Source organism: Scardinius erythrophthalmus (assembly GCF_964197995.2).
Source record: "Scardinius erythrophthalmus genome assembly, chromosome: 1".
Classification (NCBI taxonomy): Eukaryota; Metazoa; Chordata; class Actinopteri; order Cypriniformes; family Leuciscidae; genus Scardinius; species Scardinius erythrophthalmus.
Genome location: NC_138221.1, coordinates 19758949 through 19771750, shown reverse-complemented (window position 1 = coordinate 19771750; position 12802 = coordinate 19758949).

Here is a 12802-nt window from a genome sequence, read left to right as displayed (position 1 = left end):
AACTCTAAAACTCATAAATTAATAAACTCTGAACTCTTAAACTCATTTAAATTTATAAACTCTAAACTCATTTAAACTTATAAACTCTAAACTCATTTAAACTTATAAACTCAAAACTCATTTAAACTTATAAACTAAACTCAAAAACTTGTACACTTATAAACTCATCCATTTATACACTTATAAACTCTACACTCATAAACTCTGAGTGTGTGTGTGTGTGTGTGTGTGTACACACACACACACACACACACACACACACACACACACACACACACACTCTTAACTCATTTAAACTTATAAACTCAAAACTCAAAAACTCGTAAACTACTTTATACTTCAAACCACTTTAAACTTCTTAAGTTTAAAGCTTCCAGCTCCCAAGCAACTCCATAGCAACCAAACTTGAGTACCCTAGCAACCGTTTTGCAAGACCTATATCTCTGTATCAGAACATCGTATAGAGATGAGGTTTGGCTCTTTTGACTCATGCTAGCAAACAGCACTTCCAACATGCTACACATGCTAGCAGTGAATAGCTACATGCTAATAGCAATTAGTTAAGTGCTATATCATGCCAAGATCATGCTAAGAACTCTATAAAGACTCCATAGTAACCATCTGTGACAAATACCAACCACCTAGTAACACCATAGCAACCACCTAGAACACCCTAGCAACCACCTAGCAACACCCTATCAACCACGCAGAATACCCTAGCAACACCATAGCAACCACCAAAACACCCTAGCAAACACCTAGCAACATCATAGCAACCACCCAGAACACCCTAGCAATGGCCAAAACACCCTAGCAACATCCTAGCAACCACCCAGAATACCCTAGCAACCGCCTAGCAACACCATAGCAACCACCCAGAACACCCTAGCAACCGCCTAGCAACCACCCAGAATACCCTAGCAACCGCCTAGCAACAGCATAGCAACCACCTAGAACACCCTAGCAACCGCCTAGCAACCACCCAGAATACCCTAGCAACCGCCTAGTAACACCATAGCAACCACCCAGAACACCCTAGCAACCGCCTAGCAACCACCCAGAATACCCTAGCAACCACCTAGCAACATCATAGCAACCAACCAGAATACCCTAGCAACCACCTAGCAACAGCATAGCAACCACCCATAACACCCTAGCAACCGCCTAGCAACACCCTAGCAACCACCCAGAATACCCTAGCAACACCATAGCAACCACCAAAACACCCTAGCAACCACCTAGCAACATCATAGCAACCAGCCAGAACACCCTAGCAACCGCCTAGCAACACCATAGCAACCACCAAAACACCCTAGCAACATCCTAGCAACCACCCAGAATACCCTAGCAACTGCCTAGCAACACCATAGCAACCACCAAAACACCCTAGCAACCGCCTAGCAATATCATAGCAACCACCAAAATACCCTAGCAACCGCCTAGCAACCACCCAGAATACCCTAGCAACCGCCTAGCAACAACATAGCAACAACCCAGAACACCCTAGCAACCGCCTAGCAATATCATAGCAACCACCAAAATACCCTAGCAACCGCCTAGCAACCACCCAGAATACCCTAGCAACCGCCTAGCAACAACATAGCAACAACCCAGAATACCCTAGCAACCGCCCAGAATACCCTAGCAACCACCTAGCAACATCATAGCAACCACCCAGAACACCCTAGCAACCGCCTAGCAACCACCAAAAACACCCTAGCAACCAACCAGAATACCCTAGCAACCACCTAGCAACAGCATAGCAACCACAAAGAAAACACTCTAGCAACCGCCTAGCAACACCCTAGCAACCACCTAGAACACCCTAGCAACCGCCTAGCAACCACCCAGAATACCCTAGCAACCGCCTAGCAACACCATAGCAACCACCCAGAAGACCCTAGCAACCGCCTAGCAACCACCCAGAATACCATAGCAACCACCCAGAACACCCTAGCAACCCACTAGAAAACCCCCAACAACTTTTTAACAGTAAACTACTTTAAACTTCAAACTGATTTAAACTTTAGACTAATTTAATCTTCAAACTACTCTAAACTCCAAACTACTTTAAACTTCTTCAAACTTTCTGGTCCGGCTTTCTCAAGCCAACTTAAAGTTTGTCTCGACGAACTTTTGCATCTAGTTACACATTGTTGCACTTATTATTACCAGTTTGACTTTATTTCTGTCATACATCGACAAAAGTTCTTGAGATTCAACAGAAGTTTAGACGGTAATGTTTTATGGAATTTTTCTTTTCAAGTTACCATTATGGTGGTCAGTGTTTGCTTTAGTTGGGCTCTTGACACTTTTCATTTATTAATATTAGTTTATCTCTAGTTGCTACAACTCTGTGTTTATAAAGCACATTTGTTACTGCAAGAGAAAACATGACCTGCTCACATTGGCCCTCATTTATCAATCTTGCGTAGAAATGGGCGTATATATTGGCGTAAGATTATGCTTACACTCTTCTCATCGCCTGATTTATGAAGCTGTGCGTACCTTTGAAATTCTGGTGTACGCAATACCTGCCCTTGATAAATGCCGCGGCTGAAATCGATCGTCATTAGAATAACACGCCCCTATATATTCAAGTCTCCGCTCCCCCCACGCCCTCATTTTACGCCATGGACACACGGAAGACGGCAAAGAAGAGAAACTTCTTTGAGAAAGAGAAAGCGAAACCAGGAAAGTGGAAAGAAACAAAATTGATTTCTAGATTTTTATTATTAATGACGCTTATTGTTATTTAGAAGAATAATTTCGTTATTATTTGTATTATTATTTAAAATAAGAAGAATGGCATTTTTATTATTTTGTCAGTCTGAATTATTTTTTTGGTCATTGAAAGCCTTTCATTACTAAACCCAGTCCGTGCACACCTGCCGGGCCTAACCCTGGCCTAACCATCGTTTCAAAGAATAGTACAACGGCGAGGGCGTCGAGTATAAACGCCTTGTCCGTTTGGGGAGGTGTGCGCGCAGTCCACGGAGACTCGCGCTGCGGAGCCAGGCGAAAGTAAACAAGGCTTGAAACGTCAGGTAAAGCGCACAGGCTCGCAACTTAAGGAATACATATGTCTACAATTCAAATGCTTTGGTAAATTCACACAAATTAAACATTGAAGTCCATGTTGCACAAAAATAAACACTGAAGTTTATAATTACTATGTTGTTGTTTTTTTACAGTGGGTCATAATATATTATATCTTTTAGTTTGTCAGTGCGTTTTGTGGTGTTAGGAATTGTTTTTCTGCGCATTCCTGCACTCAAAACGTGCGTACACCACCTCCTGAGCTGGCGTAGGATTTGAGCGTGCCGTACGCCAACGTCCATATTGATAAATCTCAAAGTCACCGTGGTTTTGGGTGTACGCCAGGTGTACGCTGGAAATTTGGTGTAAGCACTTTTGATAAATGAGGGCCAATATGTTTTGATGATAAAAACATTATCATGTAGTGACCCGATTCACTGGTGTCATTCAGAGTCTAAATTTTTGACTATATGCTTGGTGTCTTGTTTTAGTATTGGTGATTGTAGCTCTGAGATTCTACAGTTTGAGATCCAACAGAAATATCAAAAATTTTGAAAATACTTTGAGCAAAAAAACTATTGTGCTTAAACGCAGACATCAAGAATCAGCATATGAATCTCAACAATGGTGACAATAAACAAACTAGTGACGAACAGATCAACTCTGAACATCACAAAACAAGCTACTAAAGTCAGAACAAAACAATAGCAAAATAAAAGCCAACAGAAAAAACAATGAAAATTACAGGACAATTCAGCTGCATAATTTATTCATGCTGCAATGTATGATGTCAGCCAGGGATGCGTTCTGATTGGTGGCTCCCATCATGCATTGCAATATTAAGCATTTGTTTGATTGTCACCATTGTTGAGATTCATATGTAGATTCTTGATGTCAGTGTGTGAATTTAAATCCTTCAGATCTTTAAAACATTGCTGGAAGTAACTACTGTAGTGAAAAATTAATAAAATAATTAGATAATCAGTTTATAATGCTGGGTGACACTATTGGATCAGGTCACTAGTAATTTCATCATTGAAACATAACCAGGGCTAAATTTCCAAAACCATCTTAAACTTAACTTGATCGCAGACCAACTGCAACATATGGTCTGTACGATCAAATTAGTCTTGCGATGTTGTCAGGAAACACAGCCCAAATCATAGTTTCTCTTGCCACAACACAAATGCTCTATAACAGCCTTTCTCAAAGTGGGTGCCGCGGCACACTGGGGTGCCCCCTGACTGTGTCAGGGGTGCCGCCAAAAAATTACGTAGGCAAAAAAAATAAAAAAAATCTGACATTTCATATATAAATATATTTGAATTTACATAAATACATTCTTCTTCTTTTAACCCTTTCGCACGTACGATCAGTCTAGGCTGGTCCCTGGAGCACCGGTGTGATTAGAACGGTCAGTGCATGACGTGATCAACTGCTAAATTCAAATGTGCTTTCGCGCGTTGGCTGGAGCTGAGCCAGAGACAGGCGCGCTCACCGCTCAGCTGTCATATATCACAACTTTTCAGTGTTTTCATCCACATAATGTTTGTTTTAGGTTTCAGACATAATTACTAAAAAAACAATACATTTAGAGTTAGTAAAATACACACTGATGTCAAAGGAAGAGGCAATAATAATAATTTATATTATAATTAGTTTTATTCATATCAGATACACATTGTGTAAGTAACTTTAAAATTTACTCTATTCTTCTCCCAGTTCACCTGCCACTTACTTTTCTGTATTTCGGGAGAAGTGGATGAATTCACTTGTTGTAAATCCAACAGATCCGATTCTCTGAACTGCGTCTGCGGCACAAACTAACATGGCGGCGCCCACGCGCACACAGCTCAACTAACGCGATCGTTATAAAGGTGTTCAAAAAACAAAACACTTCCACTTGCATATATTTGACAATCGGAATATCAGATATTTCATGCCATATCTAACAAATTTGTGAATATTTTGAATAAAAAAGTAAAAATGACATAAAAGCAGATCACAATTCATTCATCTCTGTTGTTGCTGCGGTGTGTCACGTGACAAGCAATGACGCGTCACCATGGAAACCATAAAGTGGCACATTCTAAATAACGGTCCCCTTGAAAAACTCACGCTGGGGGATCAGCCAGAATATATAAAATTTACGTGTGAAAGGGTTAAACATATTATGAACGGATTAATAAAATTGTCAATTCATTATATATATATATATATATATATATATATATATATATATATATATATATATATATATATAATTTGCATTTGGGTTATGCAGTGTTTTTAAATTATATTTTACACTGGGGTGCCTTGAGATTTTATGCACTTTTGAAAGGTGCCCTGACTGAAAAAAGTTTGAGAAAGGCTGCTCTATAAGCACAGAGTTGGAGCAGCCAGAGAAATACTAATGTTAAAAAGTAAAGGGTCAAGAGCCCAACTAAAGCAACCACTGGTCACCACTAATGCTCAATCATCACTTAACTAATCACTTAATTATCGCATTAACTTCACCACTGCTTCAGTGTTAACTTAATTAACTCATTAACTTCAACACTGCTTCAGTGTTAATTTTTAACACCCTGTGGTGTGGACACATATAAACACTGAGGAGTGTTAATTTAACACTGGGGATTTTGCTGTGTATGGTTACTGTGTCAATGCAGTTATCACTCTTTTTAATTTACAATGTGAACGTAACCACTAGTCCTCTACAAGCATGAAAAAATATATTATTTAGATTGTCAATAGCGCTCACTTTAAGCCATCACTTACTTACCGCGTTCTGCACTCTCACTGAAACTCTCGTCATAAACACTGAAGTTGTCCGCACTGCACAGCGAATCTCTTATTTATATCGCGTCAAGACTTTGTTGTTTATGAGGAGATTTGCGAAAGGATAAAACTTGCGCTGATTCTGAACATACGTTTTGAGCGACTTCTCCGCATGATGACTCAAAACGCCTCTGATTGGCCACTGTGTTCATGCGCTTAATATACAAATCTGTGATTGGCTACAGTGCTCAACACAGACACAACACAATGTAAGCAGTTTCGTTTCGTTTCGTTTTTGAATAATATTGTGTCCTCCAGTGCCTGGACTCGACTGTACTCGGCAAATTTTCCGAGTCTAAAATGTCCGAGTCCGTGTCAAGTCCGAGTACAAATTCATCCGAGTGCGTGACAAGTCCGAGTTCATTCAAAATTGGACTCGAGTCCGGACTCGAGTCCAAGTGCGAGTTCGAGTACCCCAACTCTAGTGTGGACACATATAAACACTGAGGAGTGTTAATTTAACACTGGGGATTTTGCTGTGTACGCTTGCAAAGAGAAGAATATTTTAATTTGATTCACAATGAAACGTTACAATTAGTTTACATGCAATGAGTAGCCTAGTTTTGGTTGTTGTTGGTGGCGTTATCGCATCCCTAGTTATGCCTACACAGCAAAAACTCCAGTGTTAAATTAACACTCCTGGGAGTGTATATGAGTCCACTCTCAAAAGTGTAAAGTGTTCAAATATGAGTGTTAAATTAACACTCAAGAGTGTTAAAGTTAATGAGATAATTAAGTGATTAATTTAGTGATGATTGAGCATTATTGAAGACACTTGATGTTAACAAGCAGAATCACTAAAGGAGAAAATCACAAATTGTAAGCCACCGTTATGCTGATGGGTGTTTGCTTTAGTCGGGCTCCAGACCATTATACATTTACTTTAGATTTTGTTTGGCTGTTGTATCTTATGCCAGATGAACAAAGAAAAAAAAGTGATCTGATGGTGTTGGTTATATTATGACAATCATCATTTGAACTTGATCACTGAACTCATTAAGATCCTTCTTTCTGACTTAGATTTATGTTGTTGATTACAGTATAACTGTGAATCTGCATAAATATCCAGAATTTTTGATATAATACAAAGGATTTATTAAAAGTTGTTTAAAAAAAAATCATTCTTTTCGGCACACACAGATGTCAAGATTCAGTCTATGCATCTCAACAATGGTGAGGAGCAGAATATTCAATTAGGAAAAGTAAATTACATAGACAATTCAGATCATAATTTATTCATACCGCAATGCATGATGGGAGCCATTAATGAGTTGTGATTGGTGGCAGCCACTGCAACATGCTTTATTATTGTCACCATTGTTGAGATTCACAGGCTGATTATTGATGTCTGTGTTTTAAATAAATTTATTTGAAAGTCTTTTGATCAGAACAATGGTTATGAAATATTTTTGGGTTATATGAAAAATACTGATGATCATGTGCTGTAGAATCACAGAGCTGCTGTAATTAACAAGTTAAGCCATCTCATTAAGTTTTGTTTTACGGATCACAACATGATTATGTCAAAACATAACCAATGCCATCCGATCACATTTTTCTTTGTTCATCTGACTGTTATAAATCAATAACAACAGACAAACAAAATCTAAAGTATATATATATATAATGGTCTAGAGCCCAACTAAAGCAAACACTGATCACCATAACGGCAACTTACAATTAGTGATTTTCTCCTTCAGGGATTCTGCTTGTTAACATCAGGTGTCTTCAATAATGCTCAATCATCACTAAATTAATGACTTAATTATCTCATTAACTTTAACACTCTTGAGTGTTCATTTAACACTCATATTTTAACACTTTACACTTTTGAGAGTGGACTCATATACACTCCCAGGAGTGTTAATTTAACACTGGAGTTTTTGCTGTGTACAATGCAAAATTGTTCCCTCGCGATTGGAAGCTCCTGTAGCCGCCGCATACACATTTCATAACATTGCAACGTGAAATGCCACAAAAAGCGGTTTGTGAAAAGGTCTTAGTGAGTTAGGGCAGTGGTTCCCAAACCTGTCCTGGAGGACCACAAACACTGCACGTTTTCTTTTTCTCCCTAGTCAAACACACCTGATTCAACTCATCAGCTCATTATCACATGGGTTAATGAGCTGATGAGTTGAATCAGGTGTGTTTGACTAGGGAGAAAAAGAAAACGTGCAGTGTTGGTGGTCCTCCAGGACAGGTTTGGGAACCACTGAGTTAGGGGTCCTCTCGACTTCTTTTAAGCTGTCCCAGGCTTAGGTGCTACTTTTAGGGCTAAAATGCTTCGTGAATTACTCTTAGTCAAAAAAATTAGGAGTCCTAAAGTTACGAGTGACACACCCATTATTTTTAGGAGTTTCTCCTAAATTAGCCAGTTAGGAGCAACTTTTAGCCTTAAAATTCTTTGTGAATACGGCCCCAGGTGTCTTCAATAATCAAACAATCATCACACAATTAATCGATTAATCGAATTAACTCTAACACTGTGTCTGTGTTTCTTTAACACTCTGCTGATGGTTCCCATATGAACATGGTGTTAAATTTCACTGAGAGTAGAAATGATGCACCCTCTCATAAACTACCCAGTTGGGTTATAATAACCAACTGCTGGTTTGCCAAACTGGAATAAACTGGATTGGTAATTTTGTCTTCTGTTCTAAGAGAAAACTTCTTGAGGTGAGTTAAGCTTTCTGCAAATCATGCTTAATAAACTGAATGTCCCTCCTCTGTCGTTTATGCTGTTATCTTCTTCTAGCACTCTTTCTCTTCTTCATCTCTTTCAACACATTCTCTTCCCGCCCATGTTATCCTCTTGATAATATCTGTGGTTGATTACAAAACATTAAGTTCAAGAACTTATCTTTAAGTTACAAATAAAAGTTGAGTTGAGTTAAATTTCACTGACAGTAGAAATGATGCACCCTCTCATAAACTACCCAGTTGGGTTATAATAACTGCTGGTTTGCCAAACTGGAATAAACTGGATTGCTACTGGATTGTCCTTCCTCTGTCGTTTATGCTGTTGTCTTCTTCTAGCACTCTTGCTCTTCATTGTAGTCTTCGTCTATCTCATCTCTTTCAACATGTTCTCTTTACGCCCATGTTATTCTCTTGATCATCTCTGTGGTTGATTACAAAACATTAAGTTCAAGAATTTATCTTTCAAAATTTTTGCTCATCTCATCCTGCTCTACAAAAAAGAGGAAGTCAAATACATTTGTTTCTACACTCTAAAAAGAGATGTGTTAAGAATGACACATGTTGTGTCAGTTTTAACACATGTAGTGAGTGTGCTCAGGGACAACACATGTTGTGTCAAATTTAGCACAATAAATGTGTAAGTCATTTTAACACACAAATTGTGTCATTTTAAAAAATAAAGCGAACAATATTAACCGTTTAATCAATAGTCGAGTACAGAATGCATGTGCACACAAAGTACAAAACAATGTTTCAAGCTCAATGACTGGACAGACTCACTGTACTGGACATTATTCAGTTATTCACACTTCAACCCTTAATTGATAATGCTGCTTTTGACAAAAGTTCATGAAGAGATTACAGTTAACAGAGTTTGCACTTTGAATTTAATTCAAATGTAGCAACTGACAAAATATTGCACATAAATAACTTGTATTTACACACTGGCCTGTTTGTTTGAGAACATACAGTGATGGTGAGTGTCGGCGCTCAAAATTATGTTAAAAATGACAAATGTTGAGTAGATTTTAACACATGTAGTGTGTGTGCTCAGGGACAACACATGTTGTGTAGATTTTAACACGTTGTGTAGATTTTAACACATGTAGTGTGTGTGCTCAGGGACAACACATGTTGTGTCAAATTTAACACACAACCTGTGTCGATTCTTAACACATCTCTGTGTTTATAAGGACTACACATTTTGTGTTACCTTTAAGACAACTAATGTGTTATTCCTCTTACACAGAAGTGTGTTGTAACCTTTTACACACTAATGTGTTGTAGTTACACATCTTGTGTCAGATATGTGTCACATGTGACTGTAGTCGGTGTGGATTTGCCAGTGTTACTTCCTGTGTTTTTACAACTGAGTGTTTGGATGAAAACTGAAACGTATTGTTAACTTGTGTATATGTAGTCCAGTGACGTTTAATAAAGAGTTTGCTTGAACATTTTATTACCTGTTTGGTTTAGACATTCTGAATCTACATAGACAAGCTCTTATTGAGAATTAACTGAGGTTTAGATGTTGATGTTTCATTGAATGTTTTATTTGAAGTCACCAGAATCGTGATTAATGGCTCCTTTATTTGAGCTCTTGACCCTTTACTCTTCTATTAGTGTTTCTCTGGCTGCTTTAACTGTATTTTAATAAAATACATTTGTTATGGTGAGAGAAAATATGATCATATGTTTCTTGATGATGTTTTAATTTCCAAGTGCTGATCTGATCAAGTTTATGAGTATATGGGTGGTGTGCATTTATTTTATTTACGTGCTGTTAGTTATAACAGTCTTGTGAAACTACATCATGCTATCCAAAACTGCAGAATATCCTATATTTCTTTTAAAATAAGAAATTTCAGTAAGTTATAAGCTGCAGCAGAAATTAGTCAAACACAGAAATCAAGAATCAGTGTATGAATCTCAACAATGGTGACAAACGAAAAGCCGCAATTCATGCCGCAATGCATGCTGGGAGTCATGGATGAGTTTTGTATTATAGTGGCACCCAGCATGCATTGCGACAAAGCTTTTTGTTTGTCACCATTGTTGAGATTCATGTGCTGATTCTTGATGTCTGTGTTTGACTAGTTTCTGCTGCAGCTTAAAACTATCTGAAAACATATTTTTTAAAGAAATATAGTATAACTTAGCGTAGACTGTAAGATCCTGTACGCACTGAGTATTAAAAAATAAACTTTAAACTAATTTCAGTGTGCTAATTTTGCTAAACCTTTTAGAACTCATCTTTCAGATATTAATCTCTTGCTAAGATTAACCCTCAGAGAGTCTTCGGTCACTTCTGACCGAAAAATTTTCTGTTTTGAATTTTAAAAAATCACAGCTTCATCGGAAGGTTATGATACTTGGTGACTTTTATGGCATTAGGTATGTGTATGCAAAAAAAAATTGAGGTCATGATCCGAGCATGCTAAGTGGTCGTAAAAAAAATAGTCACACTCAGTGCCTTCGGTCAAAAATGACCGACCCATAGGAAATGAATGGGAAATTTACAAAAACACAAAAATTCTCTGAATTTTTGTCTGTACAATCTACAAATTGGCCACGATTCTAAAAAAAAGTACACCGCAGTAAAGGGGTGACACTCTACAACATCAAGAGTGCAAAAAATTCACACCCACCCACACACACACACATAGAAACACACTTTTATACACATACACACCAATAAATTCAGATTACAAAAAATCTGTTTTGAATTTTTAAAAATCACAGCTTCATTGGAATGTTACGAAACTTTATGACTTTTCTGGCATTAGGTATGTGAACACAGAAAAAAATTGAGGTCATGATCCGAGCATGCTAAGTGGTCGTAAAAAAAATAGTCACACTCATGGTCTTCGGTCAAAAATGACCCCCATAGTAAATGAATGGGAAATTGACAAAAACACAAAAATTCGCTACAAATCGGCCACGATGCAGAAAAAAAGTGCTCAGCAATGAAGGGGTGAAACTCTAAAACATCAAGAGTGAAAAACATAACATAATTAATAATTATAATTAATATATATATATATATATATATATATATATATATATATATATATATATATATATATAATTAATATAATAATTATTAAAATTATTAAAATAATAATTAATAAAATGTTATAAACCTTGGCAAAAAGTATTATTTGAGAATTTCTAAAAAAATACAATCAATCCACATCTTAAAAGTAAGTAATTTGGTCCAAAAACAACTAGAATTCACAAGCATCTCCATTTAGAGCTATTACAGGCATCTAGTGGTAAACCCATGCAATAACATGATTTATTTAATTTTATGTTTAATAAATTGATTTATTTTTTTATTTTTATTTTTTTTCTGAAAGCCTAGTCTCTATTTTAACTGAAAATACCGCATAGAAAAATAAAAATAAAAAATAATAATAATTAAAAAAAAAAACATTATTTTCAATGGCAAAAAATGGACTATAAATATTGCATAAATATTAATAAGTTCAATCAAATTGTCTCAAAATACTAATTTAAAAAGAATAAATATTATAGAACAAAAATAAATTGCATTGGTTTTTACTGGGATGGAGGAAGTTTCATTTTTAGGTGTCCGGTCACTTCTGACCGGGAAGGCACTGAGTGTGACTGCTAAACGAAGACTCTCTGAGGGTTAACAAATCTACATGATGTTATCGGTTTCATCTAATGACATTTTCCTCATGGTTCTTTCAGCTGTTTCAAACGTGCATAATAAATACACAGATACAGCAAAAAGACAAACCGAATGTTAAATAGTCAAGGGTCAAGAGCCCAAATAAAGCTGACACTAATCACGATTCTGGTGACTTCAAATGAAACATTCAATGAATCATCAACATCAAAACCTGTTAATTCTCAATAAGAGCTTCTGTAGAGTCTGACAGAAATAAACTGTTTGTTATAATAAATTGGTTATTAATAACAAGTGAAAGCAGCATTTGTAAAAGACATTGAAAAAGAGGCATGATGTGATTGGCTGCCAAAAAAACACCCGTTAAGTTTTTATGAATTAAGATTTTATTTATTTATTTTAATGTATTGTTTTATTTATTTTAGAGCTTTTTATGGGATACCATATAAAATATACCTATAATTATTTTCATAAACACAAACTCTCATCCACCCAGTGCTATCCAGTTACATTTTAACACACATTGTGTGTTAAAAATCTACACAACATGTGTCAAAATACCATCAACAC